Source organism: Perognathus longimembris, chromosome 21 (assembly GCF_023159225.1).
Source record: "Perognathus longimembris pacificus isolate PPM17 chromosome 21, ASM2315922v1, whole genome shotgun sequence".
In the NCBI taxonomy this organism is placed as follows: Eukaryota; Metazoa; Chordata; class Mammalia; order Rodentia; family Heteromyidae; genus Perognathus; species Perognathus longimembris.
The window spans coordinates 28,269,896-28,289,770 of NC_063181.1; the positions used below are offsets into that span (position 1 = coordinate 28,269,896).

General features: G+C 37.8%; 1 protein-coding gene across 16 annotated transcripts in view; it reads left to right on the forward strand.

The window, feature by feature from the left end:
* Positions 1–19,875, forward strand: part of Sorbs2 (sorbin and SH3 domain containing 2) — a 204,050-nt gene that overhangs the window by 28,388 nt on the left and 155,787 nt on the right. For all 16 annotated transcript variants that reach the window (XM_048330679.1, XM_048330678.1, XM_048330683.1 and 13 more), the window contains exon 2: positions 5,413–5,552. The gene's annotated coding sequence lies outside the window, so the exon portion shown is untranslated. The remainder of the gene's footprint in view (positions 1–5,412; positions 5,553–19,875) is intronic.

The window sequence follows — 19,875 nt, forward strand, 5'->3', positions numbered from 1 at the left end:
AATGCCACTGATCCGGAACACAGATAATCTCTTCTAGTGAGGATTGACTTCGAATAAGCATTGTGGAACACTATCTGTTATAAATTTCTATGAAGCTTTCTGGAATCACTTGATAAGATGAGGAATTATTGGACAAGTGTGTGCCCTTATTTACAGTGGAACAGAAGTATAATACAGAATAACAGAAGAGGGCTGGGGGTAGTTGTTCATGACTGTAATCTCAGCTACTCAGGAGAAAGAGATCAAGAGAATTGTATTCAAGACCATCACAGGCAAAAAAGTTAGTGACACTTCATCTCAACAAAAAGCTCTGGATGTAGCAGTTCACACAGTTACACAGGAATTCTAGAATCTGCCTCTCACTGGAAGGAATGGCTGTTTTCTGCTGGGCTTCACTACCCATAAATTTCTTCACGCTTGCTTTTACCTTAGAATCACCTAGGTGTCTGTAAAATTGCTAGATAAAACTTTTTAGAGGTGAGCCTATGTCACTAGGTTTTTATTGTTTGTTTTGTTTTATTTCATTTGGGAGGTGAGGAAGGTTGTTTGTTTTCTTCAAGGCACGCTCTCAATTACTCTACCTATCTATCAGTAGGTCTGGATGGTGCCATTTCCTATAAGATCTCATGTGATGACATTAACATTGGAACATGGAATTCTTTGTCTTTTTCTTTTTTCTTTTTCTTTTTTTTTTTTTTTTAGGTTGTGGGGCTTGACCTCAGGTCCTGGGTGCTGTCCCTGAGCTCTTTTGTTCAAAGCTAGCACTCTATCACTTTGAGTCACCAAAGTACTTCCAGTTGTTGAGTGGTTCATTGGCGATAAGAGTCTTATGAGGACTTCTCTGCACAGGCTGTATTTGAACCATGATCCTCCTCAGCTTCCTGAGTAGCTAGGATTACAGGCATGAGCCACCAGCACCTGACTGCATGGAATTCTTTTAAGTAGGGAGGCTACTTACAAAGAGTACAACCAGATATTCTCCAAGTGCAGTGAAGAATCATCTAGGAACGTATTAGAAATGCTGATTTCCCAACTGTCCTTGAATCAGATGAATTGGGAACTTCAGAGGCTGGACTCAGCTGTTTGTTGAAGACTGGTAATCATTGATGAGATGACATTGCCCAATAAAAGTATAATGAACATAGCTGGGTGGTTCATTCTTGTAGTCCTAGATACTCAGGAGGCAGACAGAGATTGAGTGGATTGAAATTTGAGTATCTCTCTGGAAAACGTTAGCAAAATAATCATCTCCACAAACAAACCAAGAATAGTGGTTGTGCATATAGTCACAACTATACGGGATAAACAGGTAGTAGGATTGTGGCTCAAGGCTGGCCCTAGTAAAAATAATGTGAGACTCTATCTGAAAAATCATTAAAGTAGAAAAAGACTGGAGAAAAGGCATGGCTCAAGTGGTAGATCACTTGTCTAACAAGTGTAAGACCTGGAATATAATCTCAAGTACTTCCAAAAAAGACACAGAGAGAGAGAGAGAGAGAGAGAGAGAGAGAGAGAGAGAGAGAGAGAGGGAGGGAGGGAGGGAGGGAGGGAGGGAAGGAGGGAAGGAAGGAAGGAAGGAAGGAAGGAAGGAAGGAAATAAGGAAGGAGGGAGGAAGGAAGGAAATAAGGAAGGAGGGAGGAAGGAAGGAAGGAAATAAGGAAGGAAGGAAGAAAAGAAGGAAGGAAGGAGGAAAGAAGGAAAGAAGGAGGGAAGGAGGGAAAGAAGGAAAGAAGGAAGGAAGGAGGAAGGAAAGAAGGAGGGAAGGAGGGAAAGAAGGAAAGAAGGAAGGAAGGAATAGAAAAGGAAACACAATGAAATACATGTAACTTTTAAATTTTCTAGTAGTCACAGTTTAAGAAGCAAAAAGACACAGGTAAAATTTATTTGAAGACAGTATCTTTTTAACCCAAGATGTACAGAATATTATCCTGTCAACATGTAATCAATATAAAATAAGTGTGATGATATACAGTGTGTGTTCTCTGTTTATGTAAACTTTCCTTTTCCCACTAGGCACATCTTAGAACCTCATTAATCGCACATAGCCACTGTTGCTTTGGACAGCAGTGTTCTGGATTTGCAAAAGTGATAATAGCACTAACTTGGATCAAATGCTTGTTGGTCAGCAGAGTTTATTTGAGCATCTTTTAGATAAATCATACATAGACATTGCTAATCACATTTATACCTCTCTAATGTTTCACCAACTTAGGGAGCTCACTCCAACACCATCCTTTCTGAATTATTTCCAGTTCATTTATTTATTTGTAAAAGAAAAGAGAATGAGAGGTAAAATAGAAACATTTTTGTAATGTTAATAGCATTTGGGAAGACATCAGTTATGTGTAAACAGCTGAGCAAATGGAAGCACCAGAATTTATTGCACTCCAACACTGAAAAAAATATGGTTAGGGCTGGGAATATGGCCTAGTGTCAAGAATGCTTGCCTCGTATACATGAAGCCCTAGGTTCCATTCTTCAGCACCACATATATAGAAAACAGTCAGAAGTGGCGCCCTAGCTCAAGTGGCAGAGTGCTAGCCTAGAGCAAAAAGAAGCCAGGGACAGTGCTCAGGCCCTGAGTCCTGGGCCAGGCCCAGGACTGGCCAAAAAAATACGCTTAATCTCCAACTCAGACACTTTTGTGACATTAGAACTGTTGAAAGCTGCTTGTGACTGGATCTAGGCTGACTTCAAGACCCTTGAGGAACAAAGGAGAGCAGAGCAAGGTTTATTTATTTATTCCTATTTACTTATTTATGTTTGCCAGTACTTGGTTTTGAACTCAAGGCCTGAGCTTGTTCCACTTGCTTGCTCAGTTGGTAACTCTACCACTTGAACAATGCTTCCACCTCAGTTTTGGGTTTGGGGGTTTTGTTTTGTTTTTATTGCTGATTGTTTTTATCATGGAATGTCTCAGGTTTTTCTGTCTAGGCTGGTCTGGAACCTGGATCTCAGCCTCATGATTAGCTAGAATTCTAAGTGTGAGTCTCCCGTGCCTAGCAGGGTTCATTCTCAATGGAAGCAGCTAGCAGGCTTATAACCTGTGTTTAAGTGCAGGTTTTGATGGGATTCTGTTTTGTTGGGCTAGGTGAGGCAGTGCGCTTCCCTTGGGCTTCTTGTGGGGAGCAGGTACTCTAAAATTGTAAAGTGGTCATTCATTTAGTAGTCACATTATTGATCTTTATTTGTTTCTTTATTGTCCATAGTTTCTCAAGGAATAAAATTTTTTACAAGTTTTTCTTTTTTCTTATGTAATATTATGAGGAAAAATTTTGTCTATTTGAGAACAGATTCTCAGTTTTATGTCAGAGTTACCATTCATCAAGTAAGACAAGTATCTTATTTTAAACTGGTAGGTATTTAAGACATGATCCAATGTAACTACTTAACCAAACAGAAAATGCATTATTCTACAGTATTTTTCTATAGTTTATAATCTACAGTGTGGGGGGGGGGTTGTGGGGGTGTGAGAGTGAGTGTGTATGTTAAAGTTAATCTTTGGTAAAATTCTGATTAGCTATTTCAAACTTAAATTGTAGCTCTTTGATTTAATTGAAATATCTGCAGGTTTTATGTCAGGAGGTACTGAGAAGAATTTTCCAACGTTTTTTGTCAGTTGTCAGGCTTGAACTCCAGGCCTGGTCACTATCCCTGAGCTTTTCAGCTCAAGGCTAGTGCTCTGCCACTTGAGCCACAATAGTACTTATGGTTTTCTGGTGATTAATTAGAGATAAGAGTCTGACTTTGAACCAAGATCCTAAGATCTCAAACTCCTGAGTAGCTAGGATTACAAGTATGAGCCACTGGCCCCCAGTTTACCAATTTTAATATAATACTTGAAGTAGTCAAGTGACATCCCCCTTTTATGTAATATTTAATCATCATTATTTTCTATAACAAGTCCTAGTGTCTTAATAGAAAAGAATTGGACTTGGCATAAGTATCAGTAACTGTTCCTCATAATATTAACTATGAAAGGTACAGAGGTTTTTGTACTGAATTAGGATTGGCTATATATCTGCCACCTTTCCTGTTGGATGATGGGCAACAGGGAGGGGAAAAGATTCTAGGATTTCATTTGACTGACATAAAAGCTCTCAGAAAACTACCCAAGAGAACAAGCTCCAAGGTCTCCCTCCCATTATTCTAGCTACTCTGGAGGCTGAGATCTGAAGGCTGTTCAAAGCTAGCCCCGGGAGGGAAGTCTATGAGACTCTTACTTTCAGTTAACCACCATGAAAGCCAGAGTGGAGCTGTGGCTCAAATGGTATAACAGCAGCCCTGAGCAAAAGAAAAAGCTCAGGATAGCACCCAGACCTTGAGTTCAAGGCCCAGGACCAGCACACACACATCAAGTAAAACCATTGAAGGCTTTCCTTTCAGGTAACTTCTCTTTTTTAGTGGTACAATAGAAGCACATGACACCAGTAAGATCTTAGTCTAGAGTTGACAGGATCTGAACTCTCATGAAAAAAAAAAAAAAAGAGAGACTGCAAAATGTCACAAATGCTGTTTTTCTTTATTCTTGCTGAATGTATATTCTGTAAGACTGAAGGCCAGGGCATAATTCATTCTGTCCATCATGGTCTTCTCAGAGGGTCTGGATAGAGGGGGCTCAGAAGTACTTACCACAGAGAGATTCTGTGAACAAATGAATGAATGCAACATCTAGATCTTAGTAGCTAGTTCTAGAAACTGAGTAAAAGTTCAGAGTTGGCCAATCAATGTTGGCCCCAATCTGAATTATTTCTTCATTCATCTGGGAAACAACAGCAGGACAACAGCATCTGTCTATGGCATGTCACCGAATGGTCCCCTGGCCTCTGCCAGTAGATAAGAAATGTCAACAGCTTACCCTTGTAGCTTTCAAAAATAGCATAGTTGATGAAACTAGAAATTTCGTTATGTGCTAGGAAGAAACCATTTGTCTTCAGTCTTCAGAAGAATATTCCTACCTGAGAGATGAAAAATATAGTTTTATAACCCATATAACAATTCGAAGGAAAAACTCTCCCTATTAGTAAGCTACAACATGTGCTGTTCAACAGATCAGGTACATGGCTTTGAAAATTTGAGTATAATAAGGTGTTGTGTCTCTTTAAGAATCTGTGTGTGTGTGTGTGTGTGTGTGTGTGTGTGTGTGTGTGTGTGTGTGTGTGGTTTCAATAGGGCTGGCAGTGGCCTTCAAAATTTACATGAATGTTTGTACAATGAACCAAGTTGTTGTGGGTTTCCTGGTTTGTGTTGGTTTTCCCCCCTGGGGTGGGGGTGGGGAGAGAGGTATTTTCATCCCTTCACTGTTAATTCTGGAAATAGCTCCAATGCTCCCAGAACAGAAGCGCCACCCAGCAGCTGGGATTCTTCTCTCACTCATTTGCCTTCTCTCCTGCCCTTTCTTCCCCCTTCAGGCACTTGGATTGGACTTAATCTCAAACCTCTGGAGTTCAAGACCTTTTAAAAAGGGCTAAGTAAATATTCTCTACCTGCAAAAGGCCACCAACTCCTGCTTCCTCTGTGTAGATCAACTGTGAAGCTCAGCTGCTAGGAGGTAAGGTTTTCATTCTGGACTTACTGAATTGTTTTCTGATATGTTCTGATGCTTGTTTTCAATGTAACTTCTTTAGAATAAAAATAAAGGGAGATTGTGAGGGACTCCCAGAGAAAATACTGGGTTCCAAGAGCCAGCAATAGCATCCGGGTATTTTTATGGCTCTAATTTTAAACTTTGCCTAAAGCTGTCTGTTGTGCAGACCTGGCTGTAGCTGAATGTTGGGTCGGAGCTCTTATTAAGCGTGATTGCCACAACAGGAGGAGACATTCTCAGACATTATAATTTTGTTGTTTAGACTGCTGTCTGATTTTTAACTTTCTGGGGGAATTTTTAAAAACAGGAAAAAGATGCAATCACCTGGGTGAAGAAAATATATTAGGAATGGTTCTCTCCAGTCAACAAGGTGGCTGCAAACATTGATGTTTTTCATCCTTGTCTTGTACATCTGTAGTAAGGAATTAGCAAAGTTAGGCTCCTTGTTCTTCTTAGATATTCTTCACATACTTTAGGGGACTCACTTAAATAATTTTGGATAATTTTCTGGGCCTCCCCTCTCCTCCTTATATCCTTGCACTAGACAATTCACAAAGAACTTTGATCTGTGGACTTTAACTTCAAATACAACATTTACTTTGTGAGTATTTTCTAGGCTTAGTAAAAAGCTTGAGTGTTTGTGTGTGTGTGTATCTATATATGTATAAATACATATAAATATATGTGTGTATATATTGCCTTAGGAGTATTTTCTTCAAATAATTTATTGGGATTTTTATTTTCCTCATTGGTATGTCTTAGATTTTATTTTTAAAGGAACCCCTGAGTGAAAGAGCATGGTTTTCTGGCAAAGTTCTTTCAGTATGTAGATACTCCAACAAACTAAATGCTGCTCTCCAAAGTAGATGTCTAAAAGCTGGCAAGAACTCATATCTGTAACTAAGCAAGAGGTTGAGATCTGAGGATCACCATTTGAAGCCGGCCTGGGAAATTATTTTTCATGAAACTCTTATCTCCAATTAACCACCAAACAGAAACAGCTATAAGTGGAGCTGCTCAAGTGCTAGAGCTCCAACCACAAGCAAAAAAAAAAAAAAAAGTAAGGGACAGATCTCTATGGGTGCGCGCACGCTCGCCACGCATACACACACAGCAGGCAGCAGTGACTGCATCAGCGCCGATTCTGTCAACCTCCACTGGAGTGCTCAGAATCTCAAAATTGCCATGTGGCTTGGGACCTAACTGTTGCCTTTAAAAACATAAACACTGTAAACCTTAGAGTTTAATTATTCTTTTTGCCCAACAATGTTATTGGCAGCACAGGCCACATTTCAGAGGAAAAAATGCATCTAAACGTATGGTGATCTTCAGAGTAGCAAAAGAAAGAAAGAAAACAAGCAAGAAGAAAACATTTAAAAAAGAAAAAGCAAGAAATTTGTTAAAAGATCATTTTAAAAAACTCTTAGCCAAAAGTCTGCTATACTAGTGAAAATTTTTCTATGTGAGAGATAATAATGAAAAAAAACACATTTCCTGAAATGGACAGAAAGGTTAAGTAGTCCATAATTTAAAGAGAGGTTCAGTGAGTTGTTGCGCTGCGCTGGTTACTCTTTCCCCTTCTATCCCAAGCACAGTGGATCTTCAGCCTGGTGGGGACAGTCTGATACTCACAGGGAGGCGTAGCTGTCCAGGCGCAATCTGTGACGGTGAGGAACAGTGAACCCATCTTGCCACAGGTCTGGGAAGCTCCAGATGGGCTCTGCAGAGCTGTCTGTGCTCTGCAACCTGCCCCTTGCTAGAGAGGAACAAGTGGCCACAGGGTTTTCCAGCGGTGGAGTTAAGGACAATTCCCTGGGTGAGCATCCTCCCACCCCACCCCCATAAGGAGCACATCTAATATGAACACTAGACTTTGGAATAATAGTAGGAAAACACAGAGATATTTCGTATAATTTTTTGTTTCCCAAACCTGAACAAGTCATTGCTACTTTCCCTCTTTTTAATCTACATTATAAGGAGCACATTCATTCATCATATTTCTGTAAGTGGTCAACTTTTTACATCCCCAGTTATCTTAAGCAAAGTATTTCTTTGCTTCTCAGGATCTTGGAAAGGTCTCGAATGCTCCCCCTTACTGGGCCTGGCTCAGTAGTATCAGCTACAAATATGTTGCTAAAGGTAGTATGAATTTGGTTGCAAAATTAAATGGCACTGGGAAGAAATCTGTGGGGAAAATGGTAGCCAGGCTATCCCATTCCCATCCTAAATCATTGCATTAGTCCTACTTGTGCCCCATACCCCATCCTCCACCCTGTGTCTGTTTACTCTGGAATTTTACTTTGAAATTTTGGATGGTTTGAGTGTGAAACTCAAGGTGAAACCTAGCCAAAGCCACTGCGTTTCACACAGGTTCCACATGAAAGAAGTATTCTACCCTGGCCTTGCTCGAAACTTGGCCCATGTTTGCCCAAAGTTCCATGAATGTCAGTGAGCCTGTGTTTGAAACCTAATCCTAAACCAGGTGACTTCTGGCAACTTTGAGGCTTTGTTGTATGAGTACAGAAGCTATCACACAAGGACCTTCCTTATTGCCAGAACTTCTCCAGTAATTTCACCTGCTTAGGCATTTTTCCCCTGTTTTTCCTATGACATTTGAAAGTGAACATTGATTCAAATATGAATTTTTGTAGCTGTGGTATTTAAGCATTGGCAAACAAGAGTATGCATTTTAGAATTCCAACACAGTCTCTACCACAGCGGTGTGAACATGTTGGTATAATTCAGCTGAAGGGAGTAAATCCCTGGAGAGTCATGGAATGTCTTTCTTCCCTTAAATATGCCTCTGAGCTCCTGGGAACAAATGTTAACATTTTGTGCAGTTCTGTCCGCTTGACAGTATCCCTTTTGTTGGTTCTCCAGAGGTGGTGTCAAATATATTGGTGGAAAAATAATAAACTTCCAGATATTTTTTTTTGCCTGGTCAACTGATATACTCTTAGAGGACATTGTAAGCATTGAAAAGTTTGGTGCTATTACTTGTAAAGTACTGAGAATAAAGGAGAAATCAGTTTGAGTCAATTTCCCTCAATAAACAACTCGGTGATCTAGAGATGATATGTGAGTTAACAGTCAAATGGACACTTGTTGTGAAGGTGTGTGTGTGTGTGTGTGTGTGTGTGTGCGTGTGTGTGTGTGTCTGTGTCTGTGTGTATTGGAAAGGAGTAATGAATAGAAAGGGTAGAAAGAAGGCAGGGATTTTAAGCCTTGTTCAGCAAAATCAGTCCCATTAGAAACAAAAATAATCAAATCCAGGATCTGAAAACATTCATTTGTTGATCATATAAATTTGTGTTGGCTGGACTCCGAAATCTTTTTGTATTATTTTTCTCATTAAAGACATCAACCACCCTTAGGTTGCCAGACATAGTGAATAATCTCCAAAGAAAATAAGGCCATTTGGGAGAGAGAATTGCATAGTTGTAGATGAATTTTCATACGTCCATCTCTAAAAAAGTATTTCAAGGTTCTATGTTCATAATAATGCAAAGACACCCAGGAAACTAAGATAGGGCTTGTCACTTCATTTGAAGATTTGGGGATACATCTGAAGACTTTTCATAAAAATGGGTTTGTGAACCCCACACAAATGTAGTCAGAGTAAATTCAGAAACACAGATTCATGATGAAATTAAGTTGTTGTCATCTGAGCCACACTTCCTGTCCAGCATTTATCTGGTTAATTGGAGATTTGGGGTTTTTCTTCTCAGGTTGGCTTTACACCTTAATCCTCATATCTCAGCCTCCTAAATAGCAACAACAACAGGTGTCAGCCAACAGAGCCCAGCTTTCTTAGTTTTAACCTAATGTCCTTCTTCTGTGTTGGGATCCCATCCAGAATATCCTCTTAAATTACTGACCATGTTTTCTTGGGTTCCTCTTGGCTGTGACAGTTTCATTTCCTTGTTTTTGATGACCTTGACAGTTTTAGAGGATACTGGGTCAAATCGTTCTAACATCTTCCATTGAGATTTGTCAGATATTTTTCTTTTTATTAAACTGAGGTTACGGGCTAGAGAGAGGAAAACTAACGAGTGAAAGTACCATTCTCATCATATAATAATAATACATGATGCATAATATCAACAGGATCTATGACTATGTTTGATGTTTTGATCACATGGATGAGGTAGTGTTGGACAGATTTCATTACTGAAAAGGTGTCCTACCTTCCCTTCTCCTTACTGAGGACTCAGTTTGCACAACTCAAGTCTGGGAGTTAAGTCCTTTTACCTTCTGAACAGAGTATCTACATTACATAAGGGAGATTTGTCTATTTTCCTCCATTGATATTTAAAGGCAATCATTTTTTCATATCATCCAAGGATATTTATTTACACTTTCGGTTAGATTCCCATACTTACTTGGTTGCTCATTCTTCCAGCTTAGGGTATAGGTAGCTCCTTCATTTGACTCTGAGGTTCCTTCGGCATACTCCCAGCATTGTGAGATTCTCCTCTTGCCACTACAAGATGCTCCAGGTCTTATTCCTAATTCTCATCCAAAAATCAGCTGTTACCTCAAAGATCTCTGATTCCTTCTATTGAAAATGGTATCACTAACCAAGATAAGGACACTCATTTTCCAAATCATATCTAGTTTTAACTTGCCCTACCCCACTAAAAGAAAACCATAAGCCAAAACAGGATGGGGATTACAGAGAAAAGCACAGGTATACTAGTGGTAGAATGAACTAGAGATAATGAGTAAGCAACTCAACACAGTTTAATTTGAAAATGTTGTTCTTATTTAAAAAAGGTAATTTAGCATCACAAAGGATAGAATGGAAATATCCATTTCTTATTCTAAAGATGCATTTTTCAAAAGGATTGAATTTGTCTTACTAGGAAAACACATACCTTTAAGGTCAGCATGTGTTTTTTAAAGCATTGCATTTGGTTTCTTTGACGCATGAACACAGTGGTCCAAGTACAACTTAATTCTAGTGCATTCTCAGTCTTGACAGGCATTCAGCCCAGTGGTAGTTCTTTCATTCCATTTTGCAAACTTAGGAAATTTGCTTGGTTTCAAATTTAGCTGCAGATGGTACTCAGAAGTTTTGTGTTTGTTTGTTTGACCTTGAAAATATCTTGAAACTATGTAACACTTAAGTTTTTGAACAAATTCTTCACTTTTAAAAAACACAAGAATGTTGAAACAGTTATTTATAGGTACATAGTGAATGAGTTTAATGAAACTACAAATATATAGTTTCCCAAAACAAAAGTGTTTTCAAGTCCATATTTATCTTTTTGTACTATGAGAACATTCAGTTTCTGGGTGTAGGGTGCTGCCAGAGATTGAACCCACAGCTTTGCCCTAGAGAGTATTTGCTTCACCATTGAACTACACAGCAAGTCTACTTTTTAATAAAAATGGTAAAGACTGTGGTAAAGTATTGGAAACTACAAAACAAAATATGGCTGTCTAAATGAGCTTGATTAGAGACCACATTCTTACATACCAACAGGGCCAAGTATTGGGAAGTGTGGCCTTCCATGCACAGAACAGAGACCCTGTAAGGAAAGATTCCAGAGAGATGTTGCAGGTAAAGATGGCAGGTCTCATGCTAATCCAGGAAGGGCAGGAAATGCCTTATTCTGGGGTATGAAACAGACTTTGTCCTGATTGTACAGAACAGCAACATACTAACTTTTGGGAGAAGCATATAGCCTGCAGAAAATCACCTCTCCATGATAGAGTTTGGATAGAAAAGTAAGATGGATTTGTGACATAACATGAAATCATTAAAATTTTCTTTTGTATCTTCTATGATAATTTTCATTCAATACTAAGACCTAAATTATATGCTAAAAAGTTCCTAGGCCTTATAGTTAGATCATAAAAGGCCATGATTTGTGATGAAAAGCTAACAAAATTAAGGAAGAAATATTAAGTGAACATATAAATTAGTGGATACTACATTATGAAAAGAATGAGTTAATTATTTTTTATTGTGTCTTGTCTGTCTACAAAATAATTTGTGCATTTTGAGTGGCTTTATTCATTATGAATAAATTTTCTGATATATTTATTTAGAATTGACACATACGGTTTTTTTAGTCTGATATGGTGCTTCGACTGCTCAATAATGACAGCTTATAAAAACTTGTCTAAAAGCCTAGGGAATTACTTTTATGCTATGCTAAGAAAACAGATTGCAGTTAGAGTCTTATCCTCCTTACATTAGTTTATCTGAAAGCTAAAAATCACCTCTGACATAGTTTTACATATGCTGGTATATTCTTCTTCTAACCAATATTATAGATGATTAAATAAGTGCATATGCATGAAAACATTTGGCAGAAGATCATTCTAAATTTTCAGGGAACAGTAAAATCTTAGCACTTGACTGTTCTTATTAACCAAAGAATTTTCTTACACCTAAACTTGAATGAAAAGAAATTACTAATAAAGCCAATCATGTTTTAAGTGAACGAGATAACTACTTCTAATGCCATAAGCAATTTCATATTCATGGAATTAAATATTTTCAGAAGGATCTTTGTACATTGCTTCAATTGTTTGTGTTTGAAGACAGTATTTGTAGGAATCATGTGAATTTTCTGGCTTAAAAGATATATTCTACAAACTAATACTAATATAAAACATTAAAACACATAGCCTTCTGAGATAAAAGAAACCACTATAATATATAATTTAATATATGCCAATATAAAAAGTGAAGAAATATATGATACATAGTTTAGCTTAAACAAAGTTTTATGAAACACTGTGTAGAACACATGGTAAATGGAGACTGGAAAAGGTCTTAATTAAAAAAAAACATTTAAAACTAACATAGGAACATATTACTTTCATCTTAAAAAAAGAATCTATTAAAAACCTACCTTGCCATAGTGTTACCCTGAGAAAAAGGAAGATTTTAATTTAGACTAGTATACAATAGTGTTGTTGTTGTTTTTTATTGTCAGAGTAATGTACAGAGGGGTTGCAGTTACATAGGTAAGGCAGTGAGTACATTCCTTATCAAACTTTGTACCTCCTCCTTCTTCTTTTTTTTTTTTTTTTTTTTTTTTTTGCCATTCCTGGGCCTTGGACTCAGGGCCTGAGCACTGTCCCTGGCTTCTTTTTTGCTCAAGGCTAGCACTCTGCCACTTGAGCCACAGCACCACTTCTGGCCGTTTTCTATACATGTGGTGCTAGGGAATCGAACCCAGGGCTTCATGTATACGAGGCAAGCGCTCTTGCCACTAGGCTATATCCCCAGCCCTCCTCCTTCATTTTTGTCCCACCTTTCCCCCTCATCAGCTCTCTCCCCACCCTCCCCCAACGTGTACAATTGGTTGACAGCATATTGTCTTGTAAGTATTACTGTTGCATTGGTTCTCCTTTTACCCTTTGTCTCTCCATTTTGGTGTTCCCCTTCAATAGTAACGTATATATGAGCACATAAGATGATACTAAGTAAAATGAACTACAAGATTAGAGAATAAGTGGTTTATCTCTGTTGTTGTTATTTCCAATGTATCCTGTGAAATTATGCCCTTTTCTTTTGTCTTTCTTCTCTATGCTTTTACCCCTGTTGTCATCATAACTGCCTGTGGTACACTGGGTATTATATGTAATCAAACTCAATAACAAATATTTTAAAACAAATGGTGAGAACATGACATATTATTATTATTATTATTACTAGTAGTAGTATACCTACTTAATGTTTGAATAAGCACCTGAGTGAACAACTCTTCTCCTCCCTCACACTTAGACCTCACACCCCCTCAGCTTGCTTGCTCACCGGGCTGTGGTACTCCACCACTTGAGCCTTCCCTCCAACCCAGGGACAGAACACCAGAAGCAGGCTAGGATTGCCTTTTTAATGTAATGACATATTTTTTGCAATATAATTTATTCAAAATGTTATGTATGTACCAGCTGTTCATTAATATTTATATTCAACACCTCTTTAATAGCACAAGGGGAAAAACAGTTGCTATTCATTACCACTTGGCAGAAATCATCACTTAATTTTTTAAATTTCCAGTTTTTTCTGTTTGTTTCATCTATAGTGTCTTTCCAATATGTTAAAATGGAAACACTGGTAGATACATGTATCTTTTGGTTTTTTATTTAAGTGGTATACAAGGGTTTGAGCTCAGAGTTCATAGTTGTTCTGCTTGCTTGCTCACAGTTCTCATTCTACTTGAGCCACATCTTAACTCCTATTTCTTTTTGCTGTTTCTTTTGGGAGATAGAATCTCGTAGACTTTTCTGTATAGGCTGGCTTTGAACTACAACCCTCTAAATATCAGCCTCTTGAATGGTTATGATTAGAGGCAAGAGACATTTTCACCTTGCTTATAATTTAAAATCATTGAATTGAAAGAAAAACTGTTTTTCTCTGTTTCTGCTCTATATTTTAAGTGTTGAAAGTGGACTGAGCCTAAAATTAAATTGGCATGAGATAAGTCAAGAGGATGATGCATAAAAACTTATTCAACACAAGATGTATGTGGCACAGGAGCCTTTATATTTTGGAAGTGAAGAACCAAAGATCAAGTTGCAATCAACACTTCATACTGAATTGTACAACCCCCCCAAAAAAAAATAGTAAAAATAATAAATTGTGAAAATGTGACAAGTCAAAGAAAGGGGTATGTGTGAAAGGTTTCTACTGGGTGGAGTGAGCCCAGGAGGGCAAAGGCCACTCTACCCAGGTGTGCTTGCAGAGTTCCCTCCACTTCAGCTCCTAGTCCTTGTTGGTGAAAATGCTTACTTTCCTTCAGGTGCAGAAAAGACATCGCCCTTTTGGAATTCTGCTTTTAATGAATAGAAGGAAGGTCAGATGCATCTTGGAACTGCTGTTTATGGGGTGCCTATCACAAACGTGTCAGCCTGCCAGAGTAGCACATTTTGGGGTAACACATCTTTATCTCCTTCATAGAAAAAAAAAGCAATTAAAACTATTAAAAAATAAGCAATAAATACATTGTGAGAAGTCCTGTAGTTCTAGTCACACAAAGAATCACCTTGTATTTTCTCATGTCATTGTTGTTAAAGCAGGAAGCCAAGTATCACATAATTAGCAGGAATAATATTTACAAATGAATGGTAGGAAAAGACTTAAATTACTGGCATTAGACACTGTTGACTCCTTGACCTCCATTAAAATCTCTTCTCCTGTGCCTTCTGTGACACAGGAGCTCTCAATTCCTCTTCAGGGTCTCGGATTTCACCCTCTGAATCCCACTTACATGTCTCTCTTTCTTTGCCTAGCCTTGTGCTCATTCCCATGGATTTTGTGTTGTTTAATTCTCTCTACCTTGAATCTGGAGGTTTAATCCTTCACCATGATTCCCAAATCTATATCTCTGCCCTTGATCTCTCTCACAGGTCCCGGACTCATGTGTTCAAGTAGCTCGTTACCCTGAGTACCTTTGTGAAGGGTCCTCATCCTCCTGCAACTCCCCATCTGCTCTTCCTCTGTGGGCTGTATCTTGATAACGGGGTATCTTTGATAAGCTTTCACAGATATCTTCACACCAAAATGGTGATAACCCATTAATTCTTCACTATCTACAAGGCAATTGCAACAATTTTTACTAGCATAAATTAATTGTATGAAAGCCATTTTAATGGGACATCTCTATACATGCATCTAATGTATTTTCATCAAACTCACCCTTCTATCAATTTTCGGTGAATTTTATTATACAGTTGTCATATTATATCATGTATGTTCATCATATCCCCATATCCCCATATCCCCATTATCCTCTCCTTTCTCCCTTCCCCTCTCACTGACTCTCCTCAAGGCAGCATGTCTCCTCCTCCACTTCCTTATTATTATTATTATTATTATTATTATTATTATTATTGTGGTGGTGGTGGTTGTATAGTTTCTGCATATGAGAAAAAAGTGATATTTGTATTTTTGAGCTAGTCTTACCTTGCTCCACATGGTAATCTATACTTCCATCCACTTTTCTGAAAACAACATAATTTCACTCTTATTCGTGGTTCAGTGTACATATACCACACTTTCTTTAGCTATTTGTTAGTTCTTTTTTTTTTTCTTTTTTTTTTTGGCCAGTCCTGGGGCTTGGACTCAGGGTCTGAGCCCTGTCCCTGGCTTCTTTGTGCTCAGGGCTAGCACTCTGCCACTTGAGCCACAGCGCCACTTCTGGCCATTTTCTGTATATGTGGTGCTGGGGAATCGAACCCAGGGCTTCATGTATAGGAGGCAAGCATTCTAGCCATTAGGCCATATCCCCAGCCCTATTTGTTAGTTCTTAAGCACCTAGGGTGGTTCTATATTTTGGCTATTATAAATAGTGCTTCAATAAATATTTGTGTGCAGGTATCTTAATTGTATGCTAACATATATGTATATATATATGTGTGTGTGTGTGTTAGCATATATATACATACATATATCTCCAGGAGTTGAATAGCAGTATTATATGGTAGTTCAACTTTTAGTTTTTGAGAAACCTCCTTACTTATTTGCATTAATGGCTGCACTACTTTACATTCCTGCCCACAAGGTATATTGGCTCCTCCATCTGTCCCATCTTCTCCAACATTTGTTCTACTATGTTTGCTTAATGATGGCCATGCTGACAGGTGTGTGCTAGAATCCCTATATAATTTTGATTTCCTAAAAATGCTGAACATTTCTTTATGTGCTCATTTTCATACTTCTTTTCAGAACTGTTCATTCATTTCATTTGCCCATTTACTGCAGCACTCCATTAGAATTTCTTGGCAGTATTCTCACTTCTCTTTGCCTCCTTTCTCTCTGCCTTCCTGTCGTAACCTCCTGCAGCCACAGTTATCTTGCCAAAATAAGCAAACGTCCCATGCTAATAACTCTGCAGTGACTAAACTCTCCTATCAGATAGCAACTTTCCAAAATATGACCCTGTCAACCTATGGATGTAAACTCAGTGCATCCTATTTAGGTGTAAATAGCTCTATGTGTCCTACAATACAAGGCAGAGTTGGCAACATTTTAGAATCATTAGTAAGGAAAGGATGTGACTTACTGTGCTGGGCTTGGAATGGAAATCCAGTGTCAGCCTGTTTCTTACGTCAGATTCCCCTGACATGGTGCTAACAAAGCTCACAAATGGTTTGCTTCCTTATCACCCATGTGTGTATGCAGCATTTGTTAAGAGCAAAGGCTAAGTTACTGCTTTTTCTTGTTAAAAAATCGGCTTACTGATAAATTGCGAAGGTCGAAAACACAAACTCCACATGATTCATAGATACTAGTAAAGACTCCCTACATAATATTAAGAAATAAATGAAGCATCACAAAATATTATGGTAATATTTCCTTCAACAAAATAAAAATGCTTAAGGAATTTAGTTGATAGTAACTGAAAACATCACTTTATCTTATTACTAAACCTCTAAATTCTTTGATTCTTACACAAGATTATTCATTTTAAACTAATAAACAAAATAGTGTTAAAAAACAAGTTATGATGTTTAGAAAAAATAATAATAATGAGCCAGATCTGGTGGGAGGATGGAGCAGGAGCAACAGGAGTTCCAGGCCAGCCTGTACTATATAGCAAGACTCATATTTCTTAAAAAGAAAAAGCATGGCATGGAGTCATATTTTGGGACATCATGGAGTTCTTACTCATTGAATTGGATAAAATTCTAAATAATTTAACTCCTAGATCTTCTAACATTTATTCCAACATTGGTCTTTGTCTTTTTATCTGCAATCATTGGGGAGGATCTACCAGGTACTCTGCACTGGACTCTGTGATGAATATTGGGGACATAGTCTTTGGTTCCATCATGGAACTTAAATGCAGAAAAAAACACAGTTATCAAAAGACAAGTACCCACCCAGCACTGGTGGCTCATGCTTGTAATCCTAGCTACTTGGGAGACAGAGATCTGAAGATCTGGGTTCAAAGCTAACCCAGGCAGGAAAGTCCATGAGACTCTAATGGCTACCAAAAATTCAGAAGTGGGGCTGTGGCCCAAGTAATAGAATGCTGTTCTTGAACACAAAAGCTCAGGAACAGTGTGTTGGCCCTGAGCTCAAACCTCAGGACTGGCACTAACAAAAGGGGAATTACCCAATTAAATAATGAGAGCTTTGAAAGGAAGCTGCAGAGATAAAGAGAGCAGAATCTGTTAAAGACCACCAGTAGAGGACAAAAAGACTAGATTTGAACTTAGAGAAATGATTAAGAAGATCACCTACTTAATATAAGAACCAATGGAGCATGTTGGTGTGATAGAATAAAACTCCTTTGCATCACTAACTGAAGGTGAAAACTAAAGAAAAAATAGAGACGATTGCTACAGAACAATCACAAAAAAAGACATCACTCCAACCTTTCAAACAGCTGTTCTCTAAACATAGGTAAATTTATATGATGGCCTTTGTCCTTTGGGAAAATAATCTCAAGAATGATAGCTACCTGTATTGGTGTATATATAAATTATTCATGGATTGTGAAGGTATTATTTGTTTTGTTCCTGTTTAAATATCACAAGAGTATTATTTCTGAAGCAGTCTATGAAAGATGGATACAAGTTTGGTGAAAAAAAAATTTGCGCCTACATTACACAATAAACATTCTTCCAAAAAAAAATCTAACAGAAAGATATTCAAACAAGATTTTTCAATGAATAAGAACATTACCGATTGCAACTATGAGTTGGAGTATTTGAACATATGTTCAAGTGTTTACTTTGGGTCATGTAAGGAGTTAGAAGTGAAAGAAAATGTTTAAAGTTTTCTCTTCACTGTGAACTACATTCAAATGAAATATGTAGTTGTAATATAAAAGATATATTTTCTCCACAGTTCAACACAAATCTATGTGTGCATGTGTATTAACTAAATCTTGGGTGTTCAGGGTTATATTAATTAATTTTCATTGTGCAATTGAAATGCTCTCATTTAAAATATAATATATTCTCTTTTCCAAGTGTGATGATAAATTATTCAGAATAGGATTGATCATTCTTCCCTTTGCAACCTACTCTGTCATTTGCATTCTCAAAACAGGGCTGATTTATTTTAACAGTGTCAGTGTTTTCAAATAAAAATATCTGCATACAGCCTAAAAAGAAAATTTTGTTTCATATTTCTCTGCACATTTTTTTCTGGATCTGTTTGTGAACTTGCATTTGTAGAAGGCAGCAGAGCTCTTTTGTGGAATTTCTTTACCAGAGCTCAGTATTGTTATTTAGCAGGGAATGCTGCTAAAGTCACAGAGACTGCTGAAATGTGTTACACCAATATAGATGCTTGCGTGGGGGGATGTTATTAATTTTCAGAGCATCCTTTCTTCATGCTTGGCCAAACCATACAGAACTTCAAAGAGACAAATTACTTCCAGTTTAGTAGAAGCTAAGCGTAATATAAAACATAAAACAAGAATGAAACCTAAGGTGAGAAATTGAGCAAGGATGGGAAATGAGATTATGTTCAACACACTGAGAATGGAATGATGTAAGCTATGATATCCTTGAATCTGTAACATTTCCTGAGCTAGACTCAAGTGGGAAACAGAAATGTGCCACAAAGGAACACCAAAGTGCTAGGGACAGAGTTATTTTAAAGAAATTGAAGCTCTAACCATAATTGATTGCTAACATTCACTCAGAATATTGACAGTAAAAATAAGGCTCCTCAAAATGTGATGAACTTTGAAATAAGATCACAGTAATATAAAACCATGAAACCAATGTTGAGAATTATCACAATATCTCACAGGTTTATCCTACTGACTTCTCTCTAAAACATCACCATCAATTGTTCAATATTTATCACTAGTGATAACTTCTGAAACACAGCTAAACCTTATCAAATTAGTCCATTGTTCCATATATTTTTTTAATCATTGACAGGAAGCTCATGTTCCAGAACTTCTTAGGCCCTCTCTACTTCACTCATGATCATGAGAGTGTGCAAGTGGTAGCTAAGTATGTCATATCACGTAGTCAATAGTTACGTCCTTGGGAAATGATGTCCTCCTCCTTTGTCCCACATGCATACTTGAATCTGCACCTATAAACAGAGGAGAACAGAACCTGATGTATACAGTGCTGTGAGAACTACTGAGGAAGAGAGCAGTCTTGGAGGTTGCTACCTTAGAGGTTGCTGCCTTCCCTATATTATACAGAAATAGTTTCTATCTCTCTGCAAAAAGCAGTTATCTCCCCTAAAGCCTTTTAACATACTACTGGATGAGCTTCCCATCTAAACTTAAAAATACTGACATCCTCATCACACTTGAGATAGCTCAGCCATTCCCTTGTAAGCATT